The sequence below is a fragment of the Symphalangus syndactylus genome, chromosome 1, assembly GCF_028878055.3.
Source record: "Symphalangus syndactylus isolate Jambi chromosome 1, NHGRI_mSymSyn1-v2.1_pri, whole genome shotgun sequence".
Classification (NCBI taxonomy): Eukaryota; Metazoa; Chordata; class Mammalia; order Primates; family Hylobatidae; genus Symphalangus; species Symphalangus syndactylus.
In genome coordinates this window covers 142,270,963-142,294,219 of record NC_072423.2, presented here as the reverse complement: position 1 = coordinate 142,294,219, position 23,257 = coordinate 142,270,963, and the positions used below count along the sequence as shown (strand labels likewise).

Below are 23,257 nucleotides of genomic sequence, written 5' to 3'. Positions count from 1 at the left end.
TCATTGTGATTAATAAAGTTATCTTTTTTTTTCTCTTTTTCTTATTATTACGCTTTAAGTTTTAGTGCACATGTGCACAATGTGCAGGTTTGTTACATATGTATCCATGTGCCATGTTGGTGTGCTGCACCCATTAACTCGTCATTTAGCATTAGGTATACCTCCTAATGCTGTCCCTCCCCCCTCCCCCCACCCCACAATAGTTCCCGGAGTGTGATGTTCCCTTTCCCGTGTCCATGTGTTCTCATTGTTCAATTCCCACCTATGAGTGAGAACATGCGGTGTTTGGTTTTTTGTCCTTGCGATAGTTTACTGGGAATGATGGTTTCCAGTTTCATCCACGTCCCTACAAAGGACATGAACTCATCATTTTTTATGACTGCATAGTATTCCATGGTGTATATGTGCCACATTTTCTTAATCCAGTCTATCGTTGTTGGACATTTGGATTGGTTCCAAGTCTTTGCTATTGTGAATAGTGCCGCAATAAACATACGTGTGCATGTGTCTTTATAGCAGCATGATTTATAGTCCTTTGGGTATATACCCAGTAATGGGATGGCTGGGTCAAATGGTATTTCTAGTTCTAGATCCCTGAGGAATCGCCACACTGACTTCCACAATGGTTGAACTAGTTTACAGTCCCACCAACAGTGTAAAAGTGTTCCTATTTCTCCACATCCTCTCCAGCACCTGTTGTTTCCTGACTTTTTAATGATGGCCATTCTAACTGGTGTGAGATGGTATCTCATTGTGGTTTTGACTTGCATTTCTCTGATGGCCAGTGACGATGAGCATTTTTTCATGTGTTTTTTGGCTGCATAAATGTCTTCTTTTGAGAAGTGTCTGTTCATGTCCTTCAACCACTTTTTGATGGGGTTATTTGTTTTTTTCTTGTAAATTTTTTTGAGTTCATTGTAGATTCTGGATATCAGCCCTTTGTCAGATGAGTAGGTTGCGAAAATTTTCTCCCATTCTGTAGGTTGCCTGTTCACTCTGATGGTAGTTTCTTTTGCTGTACAGAAGCTCTTTAGTTTATTTACATCCCATTTGTCAATTTTGGCTTTTGTTGCCATTGCTTTTGGTGTTTTAGACATGAAGTCCTTGCCCATGCCTATGTCCGGAATGGTATTGCCTAGGTTTTCTTCTAGGGTTTTTATGGTTTTTGGTCTAGCATTTAAGTCTTTAATCCATCTTGAATTAATTTTTGTATAAGGTGTAAGGAACGGATCCAGTTTCAGCTTTCTACATGTGGCTAGCCAGTTTTCCCAGCACCATTTATTAAATAGGGAATCCTTTTCCCATTGCTTGTTTTTGTCAGGTTTGTCAAAGATCAGATCGTTGTAGATATGCGGCAGTATTTCTGAGGGCTCTGTTCTGATCCATTGATCTATGTCTCTGTTGTGGTACCAGTACCATGCTGTTTTGGTTACTGTAGCCTTGTAGTATAGTTTGAAGTCAGGTAGCATGATGCCTCCAGCTTCGGTCTTTTGGCTTAGGATTGACTTGGCGATGCGGGCTCTTTTTTGGTTCCATATGAACTTTAAAGTAGTTTTTTCCAATTCTGTGAAGAAAGTCACATGTAGCTTGATGGGGATGGCATTGAATCTATAAATTACCTTGGGCAGTATGGCCATTTTCACGATATTGATTCTTCCAACCCATGAGCATGGAATGTTCTTCCATTTGTTTGTATCCTCTTTTATTTCATTGAGCAGTGGTTTGTAGTTCTCCTTGAAGAGGTCCTTCACATCCCTTGTAAGTTGGATTCCTAGGTATTTTATTCTCTTTGAAGCGATTGTGAATGGGAATTCACTCATGATTTGGCTCTCTGTTTGTCTGTGATTGGTGTACAAGAATGCTTGTGATCTTTGTACATTGATTTTGTCTCCTGAGACTTTGCTGAAGTTGCTTATCAGCTTAAGGAGATTTTGGGCTGCCCCCTTCCTCCTATTTGAAATGAAAACACTATTCATTTCATAATTTAATCCTAAATTCTGTGTTAGTTATTCTTGTTATTTGGTGACTGAACTGTGAGACACTGGTTTATAAATGAAGCCTCCAATAAGCTTTGAAGTGTAGTTTTCATCTACTTTGCTTGCATTATTTTTACTAAATACTTTTAAGACCTCTAGGGTAAAGTGCACAACAAACAGTTGTAAGCAACTTTAATGTTTTCATGAATTTGCACTTTAAATCCTGTGGTCATTTATGGGTTCTCTAGGAGAGGTCCCACATCAAAATACTTGGTGTCATGGTTTGTGTCTCCTTCAAAATTCTGGTGCTGCCAATGTGATAGTATTAACAGGTGGGACCTTTCAGAGGCAATTGGATCCTGAAGGTGCCTTCCTTCATGAATGGGATTAAGACCCTTATAAAAGAAGTTTCACACAGCTGTTGAGCAGTAGGTTGCCCTTCCGCCTTCCACCCAATGAAGACACCGTATTCCTCCCCTCCAGAGGACAAAGTCCTCACAAGACAAGGCACCAGGTGCCTTGATCTCGGACTTCCCAGTCCCCAGAACTGTGAGAAACCAAATTTCACTTCTTTATCAATCACCCAGTCTATGGTATTTTCTTAGAGCAGCATGAAAGAAAGTTGGTATTGCCCCATAAAATGAAAAGAAAGCTATATTATGTTGCAGCTGTGCAGAAGACACTTAGCATCAAAGAAAGAGAGAGAGAGAGAAAAGAAAGAAGGAAGGAAGGAAGAAAGGAAGGAAGGAAAGAAGGAAGCAAGGAGGGAGGGAGGGAAGGAAGAAGGAAGGAGGGGAAAAGGAAAAAGAGAGGAAGGAGGGAAGAAAGAAAAAGGAACAGAGAAACAAAGAAGGAAAGAAAGGAAGAAAAAGAAAGAAAAAATTAACAAAAAAGAAAAACGTAAAAGAAGAGATAAAGAAGAAATAAGATTAAAAAAAAAATCCAGGTAACAAATCAGGCTGAAAGGGCTTTTTGTTGTTGTTGTTGTTGTTTAAAAAAATAATTTAGCCCAACTTAATTAGAGGGAAGAAAAAAAAATCTAAAATTTTAACTTGTGAGAACGTGGTAGTGCTTTTTAAAAACGGAGATCATTTCTTTTTAGCAAATTGTAATAGGCAATTGAAAAGTATAATAAATAAAAAATGAGACAAAAGGAAGAAGAAAAGAAGTCACCTTAAAATTCAGTTGAGTCACTCACATTCAGTATATTTCTATAGGCTCAGTACCTCTTAGAGGGAAAGGAATCTTTCTGAGTCATGCTGACCTTGTACTTGAGGAGGAAAGAAGGCAGGTGTGAGAAAGCTCTAGTCTCCATCAATGTGAAATAACTTCACTAAAAGGGAACCAGGAAATCATCCTCCAAAACAAAGTGAGCATGTGGTCTAGAACTTCCTTGCTCTGCATGCAGCGTCGTGTCAAGCCTGGGTGACACGCATCCCCGCACATGGGCAGCACCCCTGGGGCATCAGGGGCCACTGGCCCTGGCTGACCATGGCTGGCCAGGCTGAATCCTTGGAAATTCTCAGGATGCCAGGTTGACCAGTTGGAGCCTCATGATAGTTTTCCTTGTTAAACATCTTCACACAGTTTTTTCACCAAAGGTTAAGGAGGTTTTGCCCACATTTCCAGATAACTGGCAAGTGACTCAATCTACATCTTATTTAGAAATGTGCTCAAATCTGTTTCGGCCAGGCACAGGCTGCTATAATCCTTTTTATCACAAACACCAGTACAAAGAAAATTTTGACAAAACTATATTATGTCTAACTGTAATTGTATGTTGATTGCATTACATTAATGTTCATAAAACATTTTACATAAGAGATGTCTAGTCTTCTATAGTTAATTTTCACACTCTTCTATACAAGAACTTGTCTGAACATTGTAATTACTCAACAAACAGTACTGTGTGTTGACTGATTAACTGCCAAGAACATGGGAAGCTATGTCTTCTTATGGAACAGAAATTTGGGTGAGAAGAAACCATCATTTTATTGTAGCTTCTGAGGGTACCAACCACGACGTCAGGGGCTTTGCATAGTGTATTTCATTCAAGGCACAGCACAATCCTGTGAAGCAGGTGGCATCATTTCTACGTTGCAGTTAAGGAATGTGAAGCTCAGGGAAGGCACAACTGCCCCAGGTAGGCAGGGGCTTTAAAGAGCTGTCAGATGAGAAGTTTCACTCCTTCACCTCTTTCCATTTCAAACGTCCAAATTCTAAACCAAATGAAGTAAAGTACCAAGGAAATCATGGTGGTGCTGGTAGCGTGTCCAGGATACTTCTCTCTTCTTTTTATTTGCAAGCTCTACACGTAGGGATTACTGCCCAAAATTTCATTTCTGGGTTGTGCGGGCTGAAATAGGAGAAGGGTAAAGAAATGGTGGATGACACTTGAGAGCTGACAGGAGGGCTGACTTGGAGGATTCATGTAATGCATTTCCTTGGGACACCCTTAAGTATTAGGAGGCACATTTAGGGGATGGGAGTTCTGCATGAGATGTGGGGGAAAGTGCCAGAGAAACATGAGTAAACAGCAGAGTGATTTGAGAGCATAGATTTTGGTGCCACACAGACATTTCTCAGCCCTACTTCCACTGTGTGGCCTTGTGACTATAGGCAAGTGTATTAGTCTGTTCTCACGCACCTGATAAAGACATACTAGACACTGAGTAATTTATAAAGGAAAGAGGTTTAATTGACTCACAGTTCTAGAGGGCTGGGGAGGCCTCATGAAACTGACAGTCATGGCAGAAGGAGAAGCAAACATGTCCTTCACATGGTGGCAGCAAGGAGAAGTTTGAGCAAAGAGGGGAAAGGCCTCTTATAAAACCATCAGATCGTGTGAGAACTCAACATCACGAGAGCAGCATGAGGGTAAACACCTCCATGATTCAGTTACTTCCCATTGGGTCCCTCCTGTGACACGTGGGGGATTATGGGAACTACAATTCAAGATGAGATTTGGGTGGGGACATAGTAAAACCATATCAACAATTTACTTGGCCTTTTTGACAATCAGGTCCTCTTCTCTAAGATGAAGTAACAATAAGTACTTCCTTTTTAATAATAGCCATTCTGACTCACGTGAGATGGTATCTTATTGTGGCTTTGATTTGCATTTCTCTAATGATCAATGATGTTGAGCTTTTTTCATATAGTTGTTGGCCACATGTGTGTCTTCTTTTGAAAAGTGTCCATACACCAACACAAGAACAGAAAACCAAATACTGCACATTCGCACTCGAAAGTAGAAGCTAAGTGATGAGAACACATGGGCACATAGAGGGGAACAACACACACTGGGGCCTGTTGGAGAGTGGAGAGTGGCAGGAGGGAGAGGATCAGGAAAAATAACTATTGGGTATAGACTTAACACTGTGTGACAAAATAATCTGTACAACAAACCCCCAGGACACAAGTTTATCTATATAACAAACCTGCACGTGTACTCCTGAACTTAAAAAAGTTAAAAAAAAAATAGCTACTTTCAAGGGCTGTTGTGAAGATTAAGTGTAGGTGCAAAAGGCTTCCTTAGCATAGTGCCTGCTACCTAATCGGTTCTGTAAAATAAATGTTAGTTACTTTTAGAACTTAGACCCACATGTTATCCTGGAGAAAACTTGTTCACCCAACAGGACAATTTGAGTTGTTTCATGAAATGTATAATTTTTTTAACCTGCAACAGGTAATTACATGCATGTTTTCATGCTTTCTGTCTGATGGGAAAGCACCTAAGAGCTCAGGAATTAATCGGGATGTAGGAGGGTCAGCAAGGGATTTGGGGTCAGGGGAAATGGGTCTGAGTTCTGGAGTAACTAATCATTAGCTGTGACTCACAGCAAATTTGAACCTTGGTGGACATTGTTTTAAGACAACAAAGTAAATTTCTGCCCTTCCTACTTATGGAATTGTTTTGCAGGTCAAATGAGATATCTATGTAGGAATACTTTGTAAACATAAAACTGATATAAGATCACACACTACTTGACATTTCGGCTAGTGATGGGTGGTCCCATAAGATTAAAATGGAGCTGAAAACTTCCTGTCATCTAGTGACGTGGTCATGTCATAGCACAGCGCATCACTGATGATGCTGATGTAAACAAACCACTATGCTGCCAGGCGCATACAATTGTATGCAATTATGTATAGTACATAATACTTCATAATACGTACTATAGTACGTAATGCTTGATAACAAACAACTATGTTAATGGTTTATGTATTTACTATTTTATCATGATTTTAGAGTGTACTCCTTCTACCTGTAAAAAAAGTTGGCCGGGCACAGTGGCTCACGCCTGTAATCTCAGCACTTTGGTAGGCCGAGGTAGGCGGATCATTTGAGGCCAGCCTGGCCAACATGGTGAAATCCCATCTCTACTAAAAATACAAAAATTAGCCAGGTGTGGTGGCAGGCACCTGTAATCCCAGCTACTCAGGAGGCTGAGGCAGAAGAATCGCTTGAACCCAGGTGGTGGTGGCTGCAGCGAGCTGAGATTGCACCACTGCACTCCAGCCTGGGTGAGAGTGAGACTCCCTCTCCAAAAAAAAAAAAAAAAAAAAATTTCTGTAAAACAGCCTCAGGCAGGTCCTTCAGGAGGTATTCCACAAGAAGGCATTGCTACCTAGGAGAGGACTGCTCCATGCTTTTATTAGCCCTAAACACCTTCTAGTGGGACAGGATTTGGAGCAGGGATACAGTGACATTGATGATCCTGACCCTGTGCAGGCCTAGGCAGTTGTATGTATTTGTGCCCTTGTCTTTGACGAAAAAGTTCAAAAAGTAAGAAAAAAATGTTAACAGATAAAAGCTTTATTAGAGAATAAGGATATAAAGAAAGAAAATATTTTTCTACAGCTGGAAACTGTGTTTTAAGCTAAGTGCTACTACAAAAGAGACAACAGCTTAAAAGAATAAAAGAGTTTATAAGTAAACCTATTACAGTAAGCTAAGGTTAATTTATTATTGGAGAAGGAAAAATATTTTAAGAATGAATTTGTTGGAGCATAAGCGAACTATGTTGATAAAGCCTACAGTAGTGTACAGAAATGTCCTAGGCCTTCACAGTCACTCACCACTCACTCACTCACTCGCCCAGAGCAACTTCCTGTCCTTAAAGCTCCATTCAGGGTAAGTGCCCTATATAGGTGGACCTTTTCTTCTTTTCTTGTCTTTTTTTTTTTTTTTTTGAGACAGAGTTTTGCTCTTGTTGCCTGGGCTGGAGCGCAATGGTGTGATCTCAGCTCACTGCAACCTCTGCCTCCCAGGTACAAGTGATTCTCCCGCCTCAGCTTCCCAAGTAGCTGAGATTACAGGTGTGTGACACCACGCCTGGCTAATTTTGTATTTTTAGTAAAGACAAGGTTTCACCATATTGATCAGGCTGGTCTCAAACTTCTGACCTCAAGTGATCCACTCACCTCGGCTTCCCAAAGTGCTGGGATTACAGGCATGGGCCACCACACCCGGCCAGGTGGACCATATTTTATCTTTTATACTGTATGTTTACTGTACTTTTTTCACGTTTAGATATGCTTAGATACACAAATGCTGATCATTGTATTATCATTGCCAATAGTATTCAGTAGAGCAATATGGTGCACAGGTTTGTACTCTGGGAGCAGTAAGCTAGACCAGAAAGCCTAGGTGTAGGCTATACCATCTAGGTGTCCAAAAGTGCACTCTGTGATGTTTGACAATGACAAAATTACCTGAGGATGCATTTCTCAGAACATATTCCTGTTATGAAGCAACACATGACTGTGTATGTTACATCCTTGAATTGTGATGAATGTTGTTATAATAATATTATTATTACTAACAGTAATTCTAAACTAATCATTGTTTGCGATTTCTCTGAAGTCTCAAGGTTTCTTGCTCTGAAATAATGCTAAGTTGAGGCCCTATTTTTTTGCTAGCACCACAGACCTTCAAGATTCATAAACTATGAATGCAAACAACAGGTCATTAAAAGTATACTTTATTTGTGCTAGTGATTTCTTCTCATCACTTCTACAGAGAAAAGAACATTCTAGAATCCTAACAATGGTGACAAGGGGTGTGCGCACAGTGTTGTCAGGAGGGGGAGACACCAGAGCACCAACTTCTCTCGCTTAAACCTCACGACAACCTTAAGAAGTAGGCAGCAGGATCCCCTTCTTGGAAATGCAGAAAGAGAGAATGGGGGAGATTGAGAGGCTTGCAGAAGGTGACGTCATTAGGGAGAACAGTGGTTGAGGTGGGTATACAGGTCTGGCTCTTTCCTCTCCTCTCTATGACCGGTGGACTTAATGTAAAAAGCATGTCCAGCCTGACTGTACTTCCTGGCCCCAAAGCCCATGTTCCCAAGAAAGATCCACCCACTCCCACACAAGCTCCCTTGGCTCATCAGGGAGCTTTACCGTCTCTAATGTTGTTTCCCTAATGTTTTTAAGAACTTATGTGATTAAAGATTGTATAAAAATGGTACTTTATCAAGATCATTGATTGAATTGAAGAAAACCAGTGATCTCAAAGGAATGATGATTCCAGAGAACAAGGGTTAGAGGCTAAAGACCCAGGAAATCCCAAGGATTCCTGGAAATATTCCATTCAGAGTTTCAGATCAAAGGAGGCACAACCTGCCTCCCAATTCTCATTCATTCTCCCAGATGGTGGAGTCCACCACTGTCTGTCCTTTGCATTTATTTGCAGAGCTCTTTGGAGTCACTGTGCCCAATTTTGTTGTGACCTGGTGGGCATTCACAGCTGATAGGAAAAAAAAAATGTGGTAATCTTAGCCATTTCCTGCTGTAAGAATTGTGTTTGGAAAATGACCTGCATTCTTAAGTCAAGAAAAAATGAGAGACAAGGTACAGCTGGAATGCGACACAGGACTGAGGGAGAGTTTGGCAGAACTGAAACCTGAATAGCTAGGGAGGCATGAGCGTATTAAGGGAGTGTGTGTCAAGGGCATAGATGGGGTGATTGAGCTGAGAGATGACCTAGGAGAATCACAGCAATGGTAAGAACTGGCACTGACCATCCCTACTCATGCTTTAACAAATAAAGCTTCAAGATGTTCTAGGATATTCTATCTACTGGTTAGAAATACATCTTCAGAGTCAGAGCTTTAGTTTTTTTCCACTAATATAAGCAAATTTTTGTCCATGTGAGCTTCCGGTAATATTGGTATTGGCAATGATGATGATGATTATAGCTACTGTCTTAGTCCATTCAGGTTGCTACATAACAAAATAATATAGACCTGGTGACTTACAAACAACAGAAATTGATTTCTCACAGTTCTAGGGGCTGGGAAGTCCAAGATTAAGGTCTCAGCAGATTTGAGGTCTGGTGAGGGCTGCTTCCTCTCAGACAGTGGTCTTCTTACTCCAACCTCACTGGGTGGAAGGGGTGGAAGGTTTCTCTGGAGTCTGTTTTATAAGGGAACTAATCTCATTCATGAGTGCTCTACCCGCATGACCCATCACTTCCCAAAGGCTCCATATCCTAATATCACCCCCTGGAGAGGTGAAGATTTCAACATTTTACATTCGTCACTTCTTGTCTTTAGAACAAAGTAAATATTAGAATCTCTGTCTCAAAGACATGGACACAAGTCTGCAGAAGTGAAACTCTTTCCCCGAAGTGACAGCAATGGAATGGATGTGGGCCCAGGTCGTTCAGCTCTAAAGTCCATGCCGTTTCCATGATGCCAGGCTGCTTCCTAATTAGTATATTTAGGAGATAACTCTATTTTAAAGATAAAGACCTGAGATTTGGAGAGGGTAAGAAAAGAAGAAATCATTTTCACCTCCTGTCCAAGAACCAGGGCCCGTCATCCCCTCAACCTCTTAAACTGGTGCTTTTTCCAAACTGAGTCCCTGGTGACCATTTTTTGCCTCTCCCTGAAAAGCAAGCCCAGTTCATTTCTTCAGGAGATGACACCGTGTCAGATATTTCCCCTTGTGATTATTAGTTCTGGAAGAACCAGATGGGAAAGCTTGGGAAACATTCTAATTAGAAAGAGGCTTTCATTTCCATCCTGTTTCTATTTCCCTTCCAGCACCCACCCCCATCCCATGCACACATTGGCACGTTCTGAGCACTTCTTTGTATTTTAGGTCGATATGTGCCTACCCTGGCAGCTGATCACACAGGCAGAATGCTTTTGAAGTAAACGGAAAGACTGCCCAAACAGACAAGAGTACTGAGCCACGGGGAGTTTGAATGCTCTGTTCTGTGTCAAGCCCAGACAGCCGGTTCTCTTATTCATGGTTTCTGAAGCCCTTTAAGCTAAAGAGTGCTGGGCAGTGAGAGACAGGGTCCTTTAGCCAGACAGGGCTCAGGTTCCACACCATGAAGTGAGTGGGAAGCTGCAGTAGATGCCATTTGAGTGTGAGGAGTGAGGTGTGGGGTGGCTGTGCTCTAAGCCACCCAGGCAGGAGCCAGGGGCTGTACCTCCTCCCCTTAACCTCTCATTGCTCCTCAGTGAGGTCATCCTCACAGTGTTGTGCATTTACCGGAAGCAGCCTTTACAAAACCTTGATTAGATGAATAGGAATTACTTCTAAGAGCACATATTCTAAGTAGTCAGCTCATGTCTGTTGACCGTGGTAATGGCTGCAGTTGTATCTAGTGCCCCTGTGAGACAAGCAGTTCCCATTGGCTACTCGATTTATTCCTCCCTGGGCTACAGCGATGAAGTAACTGAGGCCTGAGAGCTGAAGCAACTTGCCCAAGGTCAGTAACAAGAGGCAATGCCAGTTCTGGAACCTTTTTTATCCTAACTCCAACCTGGGGCTCTGAAGTCCTGCTACTCCACTGGAAGGGCCCTCAGTGCCATCCATGCCCAGGGTGGGTCATTCAGGCTGGGTGGGGATGCAGTCACGCTGAGTGGGCCCATGATCTGGTTCACCTCTGCCTGGCAGAACTGGAGGTATGGACAACCTTGGCAGGGTAAGAGTGGGATAGGAGCACATGTGCACAGCTCACATGCTCTATGCCTTTCAGAAGCAAATCTCGCAATAGTGGAAGAATGGCCTGATTTATCTTAAAAAGTCGCACCAAGTAGATGAAGTGTGACACATAGTGGGAGGAAAGCAACAATTAAAAGTACAACCATGGCCGGGCACAGTGGTTCATATCTATCATCCCCACACTCTGGGAGGCCAGTGTAGATGGATCACTTGAGTCCAGGAGTTTGAGACCAGCCTGGCTGGCCAACATGATAAAACCCCATCTCTACAAAAACAAAACAAAACAAAACAAAAATCAGCATTACTCACGTGTGGTGGAGCATGCCTATATTCCCAGCTATTCAGGAAGCTGAGATGAGAGGATTGCTTGAGCCTGGAAATTCCAGGCTGCAGTGAGCTGTAATTGTGCCACTGCAATCCAGCCTGGATGACAGAGGAGACTCTGTCTCAAAACACACACACAAAAATAAAAAAGCAACTGTTTGAAGCATAAGGCTTTTCTTTAGGTCTTCTTGATGGCAAATGACTGCTTATTCTCTTGAGCACATACATGCAGTTGAGCTTGTTTTTCAACGTGTCTTCCTTCCCCTCTAGTGAAAAAGCTGTGTAAGTAGGAGAGGAAAGGGTCCTTCCATAAGATGCAAATGCACCCATCAGAGTGCCATAGAACCAAGAGTTCTACCCTTACAGATTAATTTTTCTGGGTTAAGCATTGCCTTGGGGGGTACGACTGAATTCTCCTTTAAAATATTAGCTACTCTTGGAGGAGAAAACCCTCTATCCCTAATATCTTGCTTCAAGTGGTTTTCTGAGGCTGCTTCCTTCTACACTGCCAGGTCCAGCAGCTCCTGCAGATGGGTGGTGGTGGAAGGAGGAGAGAATGGGCCACGGGCAGGCCAAGGGCAAGCTTAGCAGCACTCAACATCCTCTAGGAACTCAACAGAAGTCAAGAATGCAGGCAGCTCATGACGAAGACCTGCAGAGGCCCTGGTTTACCGAGCTCATTCACAATTACAGTCGGAGAATTCATCTTTGGTCATTTTCTACTTTAGAAATACGGTAAATAATGTAACAGTGTTTTTAAAAACAAGCTTCATCCCTTCTAGCTCCTTGTTATAGCAAATATTTGCATCTAAAGGAAATATACTTGTGTGTGTACACACATGTGACTGTGCTGTTTGTTTTCCATTCCGCAATAGGAAAAAAACAGTTAACATGCTTTAAAAAAGTCATCCAAGCAGAAAATTGGGAAGAGCAGCAGCTGTGAGAAGAGACGTGTGCAGGGGTTACAAATGATTTCTCATTAACTCCAGACGCTCTTCTTCCTGGTCACCACAGCCCCATCTGAGAGGCAGATGTGACAGTGCTGGCAGTGACAATGACAGAGGAAGAGATGGGAGGGAGAAACGGTTAGCTTATTTGTTTAAAAGAAGCTGCTCAAATGTTTTGAGTTCTTCTATGCCTCGTGAGTCACAAACCCACTGAATGGGCAGGGCTTGGCTTGAAATTGAGGACGGCCTGCCTCTGCCATTTCCTGAGCGGGTGATCTTAGGAAAGTCACTTGGACTCTCTAATGCTCATTTTCTCACTAATAAAATGATGATGATAATACAGTCCGCTTTACAGAATGGAAGCAAGAACTAGGCGAGACAGTACGTAAGAAAGCAATTTATAGAATGGAGGTTACTACGTACAAGGGAGTTATTTTTCTGAACAAATGGCTTGACTCAAGGTCACAAAATATCCATGACAACATGCCCTTTAGGGTAATTCTGAGTAACATGAATCTTAAAGGATAATTAGGAATTGGGCAGTTAAAGAGGAGGCGAGGGAGCACGTAGGTTTTGCATGAGCAAAACACACACACGAAGAAACCATGAGGCATGTAATCTGCAGGGCAGGCTGGGGCATGCAGACTTCAGGGGTGGTGGGTGAGCAGGGGTGGGCAGATGAGCCCCCAGGAGGTTTGGGTCAGTAGCAACTAATCATAAAGTTTGAAGCAGACAGTGGCAGGAGCCTGATCCTAGAGGCATTATATACCTTCTCAGGGAGCTTGAATTTTATACCCTAGAATGATGTTGTATCTATTATGTTCAGCGAAATTTTAACAAACATATCTTTTAAAAAAAGTTTCTTTAGTCAAGCAAGTTCTAGAATGGTGATGTAAATAGTTAACCCTGTTTCTCTACTGCAGGATTTGTTGGAGGCTTTAGTATGCTAACATGAACCACAAATCTTCAGGAAGGAAGTACTCTGGGATGTTTCTTCAAGACCTTTAAGCACAGGCATTTTTTTTTTTTTTTTTTTTTTTTTTTTTTTTTTTTTTGAGACAGCATCTCACTCCGTTGCCCAGGCTGGAGTGCAGCAGAGCAATCACCACTCACTGTAGCCTTGAACTCCTGGGCTCAAGCGACCCCCCACCTCAGCCTCCTGAGTAGTTGAGACCACAGACGTGTGCCAGCACACCCAGTTCATTTTTTTAAAGAAGTTTTTTTGTAGAGACAGAGTCTCTCTCTATTGCCTAGGCTGGTCTCGAACTCCTGGTCTCAAGCAATTCCCCTGCTTGGGCCTCCCGAGGTGCTGGGATTACAGGCGTGAGCCCCCAGGCCTGGCCAGGACCTTTTATTGGTCCTCACTCCCTCTTGCCCTCCCACTGCCCCAGGATTTCCATGTTCTTACTCCACAAACTGGGGAATGCTAGGACCATGAGGGGCCATGAGTGAGCTCACTACAAGTCTGTGCCTGTAAACGCCACTGTGGTTTCCCCAGCTTTTCCTGATCCCCCATGCGCTTGCCAAAGACACCCTTCCCCAGCTCCTCTTCACACAGGCTACCGCTTCTTCCTCTCCACAGATGAACTCACCACCTCCCCTGTAGAAAGGGTGACATCCAAGCTGGGGGCCAGCCTTCTCCACTCCAACACATCTACATCTACAGACTCCGTCTTTGCCAGTCCCTGAGATGTTGGTCCTCCTTTCTAAAGTGAAAGCCACATTCTAGTCTAAGATGAGAATAATTGTCAGAGAAGTGAAGCTACCTGTTCAAGGTTGGAGGGTTAGTAAGACGCAGAGCTTTGGCTAGCATTCGAGTCCCCTGATACCCAGATGAGGACCCCTTTCCTTGGCTCGTCACTATCTGTATCTTCCATTCTGTAGTCTTAATTCAAGAGGTTCAAGTACGTGACAGATGTATGTCATTAATACATTTTTAAAATACTGGCAAAAAATCACTTAAACACATTGTGAATGCCTATTGGCTTTAATCTGTCAAGTTTCTTTTACTTGAATTTTTTATTTCCTTTCTTTTCATTACACTATTTCTTTTTGTTTGTTTATTTTGTTTTGAGGCACGGTCTTGCTCTGTTGTCCAGGCTGGAGTGCAGTGGCATGATCATGGCTCACTGTAGCCTCAACCTGCCAGGCTCAAGCAATCCTTCTACCTCAGTTTCCAAAGTAGCTAGGACCATGGGTATGTGCCACTACATCCAGCTAATTTTTTTTTTTAATTTCTTGGTAGAGAAGGAGTCTTTCTGTGTTGCCCAGGCTAGCCTGGACCTCCTGGGCTCAAGCAATCCTGCTTCAGCCTCTCAAAGTGCTGAGATTACAGGTGTGAGCCATCACACTCAGCCTGCACTGTTTCTTCAAGACAAATCAGTCCAGTCCTAGAACTACCTGGGGATTAATATAAAACCTTCTGTACTAACAGTGAAAACTGAAGTTAATGAAATTCAGCTGCCTTTCACAGTAGTTTCCATTTTGTTTCCCCACATTTTCTCTGAGTTTCTACTGTGTTGGGGATGCCAATTGAGGGTGGGTGACAGTTGTGCTGGGTGACAATCAGGAAGGCCCCCCACCTGCAGAGCCCCTGAAGCAGATACCTGAGTTGCAATGGCATTTCAGCAGGTAGCGGACCCACTTTCACCCCTGTTATCTCTTCATGCATTACTGACATGGAACCAAACACATCCACTGTGTTCGCACCACTGAAAATGTTTGGATTTAGAGACAGCATCTGAAAAAACGTCTCTCTAAAGCCCTTTGCTTTAAAGAAGGTTTCTTGGCATTAAGTCAACACCTTTCTTTCTCCATTGCATATTTCTCCTGGTGTTCAGAGTAAAATTGTTCTTTGCCTCTTTCTTTTTTTCCCGAGTATTTTGGGTAGAATTAGTTTTTGTTTGGTTTGTGTTAAACCCATCTTTAAAACCTGTATGGCTATTTTGTAACTTTTCAAACCTCATCCACTACTTTAATCACATTTTCCAGGCACTATTTCAATCCAGATAGTTTGAAGGCACCAGGCTTCAGAACTCAAAGCCGGCACACACACGACCTGAGAAGAGGGCTTGCTCACCAAGTTTACAGCAATCAGATTTGGAAGGAGTGAATGGTTGTTTGTGTTTAAAAATAGTCAGTTGAATATGGGAGGCTTTTTCCAGTTACTGTGCAGAGACGCTTTTAGGCCTGATTAGCCCCCAGACCACAAACTATAAATGCTTTATAGCTTGTGGGAAAAAAACATATCTTGTGATAACCTGGGACATTCATTCCAAAGCTATAACAATCTGGACACAACAAACCTAAGGCTGAATTATTAAATGAAGTCTAATAATGTTAATTCTTAATAAAATATTACTATATATAACTTAGTGCAACTACACTTTTATATAATCCTTTTGCCTTCTCAAAATATATATATCTGCTGAATCATGTTATCTTTCCAGAGACTTGCCTCCAGTTTTTTTTTTTTCCTTGTTTATTTTTGAGACAAAGTCTCCCTTACTCTGTCACCGAGGCTGGAGTGCAGTGGTGCGATCTTGGCTCACTGGAACCTCCTCCTCCCAGGCTCAAGCGACTCTCCTGCCTCAGCCTCCTGAGTGGCTGGGATTACAGGTGTGCACCTCCATGCCCAGCTAATTTTTGTATTTTCGGTAGAGACAGGGTTTCACCATGTTGGCCAGGTTGGTCTCAAACTCTTGACCTCAAGTGATCCACCTTCCTCAGCCTCCCAAACTGCTGGGATTACGGGTATGAGCCACCATGCCCAGCCATCTCCAATTTCTTTCTAATGTAATCTATCCCTTATATTGTTGCTAGGGATATTTGTCCATAACACAGACACAAGCAATTTGGCTTTTTTGGCTCAAAATATTTCATGTTTCTCTATATCCATTAAGTGTGAACTCTCCACTATCACATTCGGTACTCCCCACAATCTGGCCTCTCACTTTCTAGCTTTGTGTGCCTCTAATAACACTTTGCCATTTCAGCCACCTCCCTCTCAATAACGAACATCAGCAAATATTTATTAAGCATCTATATTACATGCCTTGAACTTTGCTAAGTGTCAGGTTAATGTTGGTGAGTAAAAGAGTTATGTCTCCAGGTCTTGTATAGCTTTCCATCGAGTCACTAAGGGAGAAAATAATATAATTAAAAAACAAACCAATTCCTACCAATCCATTGTGAGAAGTGTCATGAAGCAGATGCTGTAACAGAGAATCACAGGGGAAAGGCACTTCACTAGGGATCAAGGAGGACTTCCCTAATAAGATTACAAGGTGGAACATGGACTGTGCATTCCAGGCAGAGGGACTAGCATGTGTGGAGTCTCTGATTCAGACCTGTCTGCAAGGTGGGCTATGTAACGTGAATATTCACAGCAGAGGACAGTATGACGGGAACCTCTCGGGGCAAGGGGCGTTATGCAGCCTACCACAGTCACTGACTAGAAAACTCACTGTTGGATTTGACATCCTGGAGTACATTGGGTTGAGAAATACAATTTTGGCACAAAACAGCTTGGAGTCGGTTGAGGAATGAATAAGAAACCAAGGAATAGAAGGATCATAGGCAGACAATCCTTTAGAGAAGTTCTGCTTTGACTGGTGATAGCTTAAGGGGTTTGGGGAGGGAGATACTAGAATGTGTGTCTATGCCAAGACTGATTGAGTAAAGAGAGGGAGATTGATTCTGCAGGAGAACTGGAAGTTGAGCTTACCAGAGAAGTAGAAGACCACCGACAAGCAATTGAGAGCTCATTTGAAGTCTGAAGTCATTAATTTGGAATGAAAGAAATAATATAACTTTCTGCTGTTGTGCTCATGCACAGAGAAAGCAGAAGGCTGAGTTTATCCATGAAGGTATGGAAGATAAAGGAATTTATGGTCTTTGTAAAAAGTAGCTAGAATGGTGGAACATGGAATTGAAACTAGGCAAGAAAGGAGGCATTTATGAGGATATTGATGAACAGTGAGAAAGTGAGAGAATGGATGGAGTGGAGGCCATGAAGAAACTGAAGGACTTTTCCAGTAGGGATACTTGAACAAATAAACTAGAAGGTTATGGAATGGCCCAAGGGCTTGACGTTGGCCTTCAAGATTTTAGAGGTTGTACAATGGTCCAGGGGGCAACAATTGGAGTGGGTGACTGAAGCAGACAGAAATAAAAGATCCCTTGAGATAAGGAGGTGAAGAAACTGAGATGCCAGGGGACTGAAATGGGCTTTCCTGGGAATGCTGAGGTTACAAAGAGTGATGACAGAATTTGGGGTGGAGAGGAAGACAGGGAACCAGAAACTAAAATCATCAGTGAATGAAGAGGAGTGGTGGGGAGATGGTGGTAACAAAGGAGATGCTGTATCCAAGTCACGCAAACCTGAAAGGGCAAAGTTTCCACAGGAAAAGGGGAACAATGGTCTGGCGGTGACAGAGGAAAGCAAGGAAAGCACCCACCTTACATGGTTACCTGGAGTATGGGAAATAAAACAGCCTTTGGTGGCCATGGGAGAAGTGGTTTCAGAAAACCACCGCATTTCAGAATGGAGATGAAGAGAAAGTTACAAGGGGAGGCTGTCAGATGGAAACATTTTATGGTGGAAGAGAAGGAGAACTTGGTGGAAGAGGAGTAAACAGAGATGTGTGAGAGTGAGAGCTCTGTTGACAGTGGGTGATGGGATGCTGGGACCTCTTCCGTGGTTGAGGCAAAGGGAGATGTGCACAATGAGATTTGGCCTGATGACCTCCTACAGGAGGCTTGGCTCTGGTGGTCTGGGACCACAGTCCTGTCTATGTGGTCCAAGGTGGCAGCTCCCCTGGGACACCCTGCATGAACGTCTTCCTGCTGGATCCGTGTCCTCGCAGACCTCCAACACATTCTAGATTTTCCTCTTTCTGAGCTTGGCCCCCAGTGCTCCTCCGTGTAAGATGCTCTTACCTGCTAGTGCTACCTAATTTAGTCTCATCTGTCTTTAATGCCTGACACGAATGTCACTCTTTCTGCAACATCCTGCAAGATCCTTTCAATCAAGAGACCACTACTCCCGCTTCTGAATTTATGTAAGTGGAGTGGGATATGCAATTCAAAATGGGATGTTTTAAGACATTTTTTTTCCCTCTTCAGCAGAAAACTTTTTTATGTGCATTTTTGAGTCAGGAGGTATATGCTGAAGGGAGGTCCCTGTAGTCCTAAGGACCCCCAAATCTCCCTTTCAGGAAGGCTAAACAGGATTTGTGTTGTGTTGCCAAGGGTTAGGGCTCTAATTTTTGTCTTTCTTTTCTTTTTCTTTTTCTTTTCTTTTCTTTTTTCTTTTCTTGTCTTTTCTTTTCTTTTCTTCTCTTCTCTTTCTTTCTTTCGTCCTTTCTTTCTTTCTTTCTTTCTTTCTTTCTTTCTTTCTTTCTTTCTTTCTTTCTTTCTTTCTTGCTTTCTTTCTTTCTTTCTTTCTCTTTTTTTTTTTAAAGGGACTTGCTCTATTGCTCAGGCTGGAGTGCTGTGGTGCAATCACAGCTCACTGCAGCCTTGAACTCCTGGGCTCACATGATCCTCCTGCCTTGGCCTCAAAGCAGGGGACTGTAGTTTGAGGGACCCCTGAATTCCTGATTAGGAAAGAGACAGAGAATGAGGCTTTGGTGAAGGAAGGCTAAACAGGGTGTGGGTAGAAGCTCTTTGCAGGGAATCTGAGAAGCCTGCAGGAAATGGGCAGAAGCGATCTGAGCTTGGAGTGTTCAGACGCCAGAGGCCATCCAGGGGGCCATAGAAGCCCATTCTTAGAAAGTTCTAGGGTGAGGGAAAAGAAGCAGGGACTGTACAAAACCAGAACCCAGATCCGAGGCCTGACTTTAATCTTCTCCTGAGTGAACATCACTTATCTGTACCAGAGCCCTCACCTGTCCACAGATGGTACCTTACAAGAGCTGCAGTTTCTGGCTCAATTGCTTTCCGGTCCCTAGCAAGGAGCCTTGTGCATATGTGGTAGATGCTCAAATAAGTTTATTGAGTTAACAGACTATCCTCTGAGATAGGCAAATGTATTAGTCCATCCTTGCATTGCTATAAAGAAATACCTGAGACTGGGTAATTTATAAAGAAAAGAGGTTTGATTGGCTCATGGTTCTGTGGGCTGTACAGGAAGCATAGTGGCTTCTGTTTGGCTTCTGGGGAGGCCTCAGGAGACTTACAATTATGTTGGAAGATGAAGCGGGAGCAGGCACCTCACATGGGGAAAGCAGGAGCCAGGCAGGGGGAGGTGCCACACATTTTTAAATGACCAGATCTCACAAAGACTCACTGTCCTGAGAACAGCACCAAGGGGAGTGGTGCTAAACCATTCGTGAGAAATACGCCCCCGGGATCCAATCACTCCCCACCAGGCCCCACCTCCAACATTAGGGATAACATTTCAATAGGAGATTTGGGTGGGGACACACATCTAGACTATATTAGTAGGTTAATCACCTCAACCTTGTTATACTTTAGAATCTCCAGGACTAACATCATACATTACTCCTGGAGATCCTGAAGTACAACAAGGTTAAGGTGATTTCTTTGTATTTACTAAAATAGCAACTGACAGAGGAAGTAAGAATTCAGGCTACTTCATGTATGGGTATCTTTGCCATTTGTTTTAGCCTCAGCTGTGCAGCTCCCCTGAAGGAAAAGAATGAGAGTCTGCCACTAAGGTGACAACTTGCAGAAAAGAAAGGCAAGATTTTATGAATCCACAGTAACATGTTCCCTTTGCAAAGAGCTTGCATAAACAAGGCCATTTAAAAACAGTCTTCTCATATGAACTCTACAATAACCATAGTGTATAAAAATTGGAGTCCATACGGACACAACCTGGGAGATAATATGCAAAAATTAAAGTCGTTGTAGAGTTAGGTTGAGATGATGAGTAATGGCCCCTGACTTTTCTTCAATCACTAGTTCACTATTTTTATATTACATTTTCAATACAAATGCTTCAGAAAATTCTCCACTTTAGAATAAGTCACCTTGTTATACAAAGTCATCGTAATAACTTTATAATAATAGCGTTCATTTAATTGCCGTTAAAAAGAATCACAGATAAAAAGTATTTTCTCAGCTCTGCTCCTGGAACACAGAAAGAATGCCCTTTAGGGCAGAGCAGCATCAGAAGCCCTCCCACAGTGGGGGACATCCCAGTTGGCATCCAAAAGGCCCTAAGTATTAACTGGGGGACTTTAGGGTTGAATACCACAGCTGCAGATGCCTTTTGTCAAAGTGCAGTGAGTAGGAAGCTGAAGAAATGACTAAGGAGCAGAACTGTGGAAAATGGGAGGGAGGCGAAGTCTGTGATATTAGTTTCAGATCATCATCAAACCCTACCCACTACCAGTCTCCCCCTGCCCAGTGCTCATCAGCTGTCACCCTGATACCTCTAGCTGGTAGTTCCTGAGTAAATTCTGACTACAGCAGATGAGATCTCAGGACACTCAGATCCATCAGCTGCATGCCCTCGAATTAGACTTGCTGCCATAGGCTGCAAGCCTGATCAAATTAACTTCTGCTCTTAAAAGTCAGGTTAGTGGTTTCCTTGAGGATGGATGGGTGGCAGAAGAAAGAAAGAATTCCTGGAGTGGTAGTAAGTTTCTCTTCCTTGATCAGGGTGTTACTTGCGTATGTTCACTTTGTGCAAATTCATTAAGCTGTTGTACATTTATTCTATTTACATTTTTCCTTATATGTATTATAATTTAATAAAAAGTTAAAGCATGAAGACAGGAGAGAGAGGGAGAGAAGAAGAAAGGAGGGGAAGAAGGAAGGAAGAAAGAGAAGCTCGATGATAAAACTAGATTGAGGAGCTTGAGCCTGATTCTATGGGCAATTGAGTGCCACTCTACGTTGTTTAGCTGAGTATGACATGATAGTTGCATTACTATAGGAAGATTAATTTTACCGTGGAGAGCAGTTTAAATGAGATGAAACTGAAGGCAAGAAAATGAGGGAAGAGTTACAGTGACCTAAGTCTGCATGATGAGGGCTGAGACTAGACTGGGAGGATGGTGATGATAGTTAGAAGGGTAGTGAGGGATATTCACCACATAAAGAGACAGTTTTAAGATAAGCTATTACATAAGTGAGCTAAAATTCAGCACACACTACAGGTTGTTTACATATATCATATTTAATATCGTGCTGCACTCTCACTTTGCTTAAATTGTAATAAGAAATCTTGCTGTTGGCATAGGACAACTCACATACACTAAGGTCCATGGCTGAAGGCTACAGGTCTTGGTCTAACCAGTCTCTATTCTCAGATATGGACCATTTGTCAGGAGGCAAGAGCAAGGGCCTAGGAGTGACTCTAGCACAGACTAACCAACTGGTTGACAACAAGAGCCTTGCTTTTTTGCTTTGTTACGGTTTGGTTTGGTTTTTAATACATCATGATAACACTGGTGTCAAATTCTTAGCTTGCCAGATCAAACTAGTACACTTTCTGGGAGCTGTTCAAAAGATTAATATAATGGTTATATGTTTCAGATTAAAGACGTAATTGCTTTCTGCAGCCTATAAAGAAGATTTTAAAAGACGAAATCGAACAGATTGATGCGTATCCTTCTGCAAAACAATATGAAAAATATATTGGCACAGGGCCCTTAGTACAACTTAGATTTATGGAAAACTTTCATTTTTCACAATCCAAAATTAACAAACTCAGAGTGACACAAATGTGTTGAAATGCAATGCAAACTAAACATTTTAGTACATCGTCCTACAGTTCAACAGAATGTTGATATTTAAATTCACAATTAGGCACCTCATTTAATTTCTGCATGATGATCCAATGGGCAGAAAAAGATGAATTGCTGACACACTGACTTTTTTTCAACTCCCAAAAGGGAAACAAAAGTTTGCAGTCAGAGATGAGTGAGGAGTTCATCTGGTTCATTAGTTTACATAAATCTGTAATTATGTACAAAAATAATTTGTATCTACTGTGCTAACTGTATGATTATTATTATTTAGCTTTGCTCTGATGCCAATCATTGAAACATAATCCAATTTGATTAAGTTCCTCAGAGCCTTGGAGAATGTTAGTTACAAGCCTATTCTCTGCTCATTAGCATTGACCTTTATGGTTTGTTTATTTGGAATAAAAAAAAAATTTTTTTGGCCTCCTGCCCCTAACTTAACTCGCCTTTGTTTAATAATCTATACTGTCATTATGCCCTCTTGACCCAGAAGAGAGGCAGATGAATGGGAGTACCGATGCCAGCTTTACAGCTTCTGCACACAGGCAATGTGCCAGAATTCCTATCATTTGACTCTGATTTCTTTTGAAACAAAGGGAGTGAAGAGAAAAGAGAAGAACAGGTATTCAAGGTCTTTGTGGACTCATAATTAAGCACTGTTATATAATGTGATTAAATAGCACAGGGCATATAGTAAGTCCAATGTCAATATCATTTATTATCATTGTTGTTGATGGTGTTGTCTTCGTCTTTTTGAGCACCTCCACTTCAGTCTTGTGCCCCATCTTGAGGCTTTGTTCAAAGGTCTTGTACCCCCAAATCTAAGTCCTACCTAACAGAGCAGCTGTTTGCTTTCTACCCTCTTCAAAAGGAACAAGAAAATGATCAGACAAAATGATCAGCCGGATAGGTGGAGCTATGTGAAGACATGCTAAAAGAGAAGAACACTTCAGCCTGCAAGAAGACCAAACAGTGTCGTGTTCAAAATCTATCAGATCTGAATGGCATGCGTAAGATGAACATGGGTAGTCCCTAAATCTACAGGTATTCAGATGACAAGTGGACTCTGAAGTTTAATGATTGAGAGCTTAAGACAAAATGAATTTTTTATTTCACATGGTAGGTAATAAACTTAAAAAATTAATTACTGAAATGGTCATGTAGGAAATATACTTTTTTAAATTAAAAAAAATTTTAGAGATAGGGTCTTGCTCTGTCGCCAAGGCTGGAGTGCTGTGGCATGATCATCGTTCACTGCAGCCTCAAGCTTCTGGACTCAAGCAATCCTCCTGCCTCAGCCTCTCCAGTAGCTGGGACTACA

General features: G+C 42.2%; 1 long non-coding RNA gene across 1 annotated transcript; it reads left to right on the top strand.

Moving 5' to 3' along the window:
• Positions 1-8,052: 8,052 nt before the first annotated feature.
• Positions 8,053-13,230, top strand: LOC134732192 (uncharacterized). Its single transcript, XR_010115100.1, has 3 exons — positions 8,053-8,221; positions 11,780-12,002; positions 13,138-13,230. It is a non-coding gene; the product is annotated as an uncharacterized lncRNA (long non-coding RNA).
• The last annotated feature ends 10,027 nt before the right edge of the window (positions 13,231-23,257 follow it).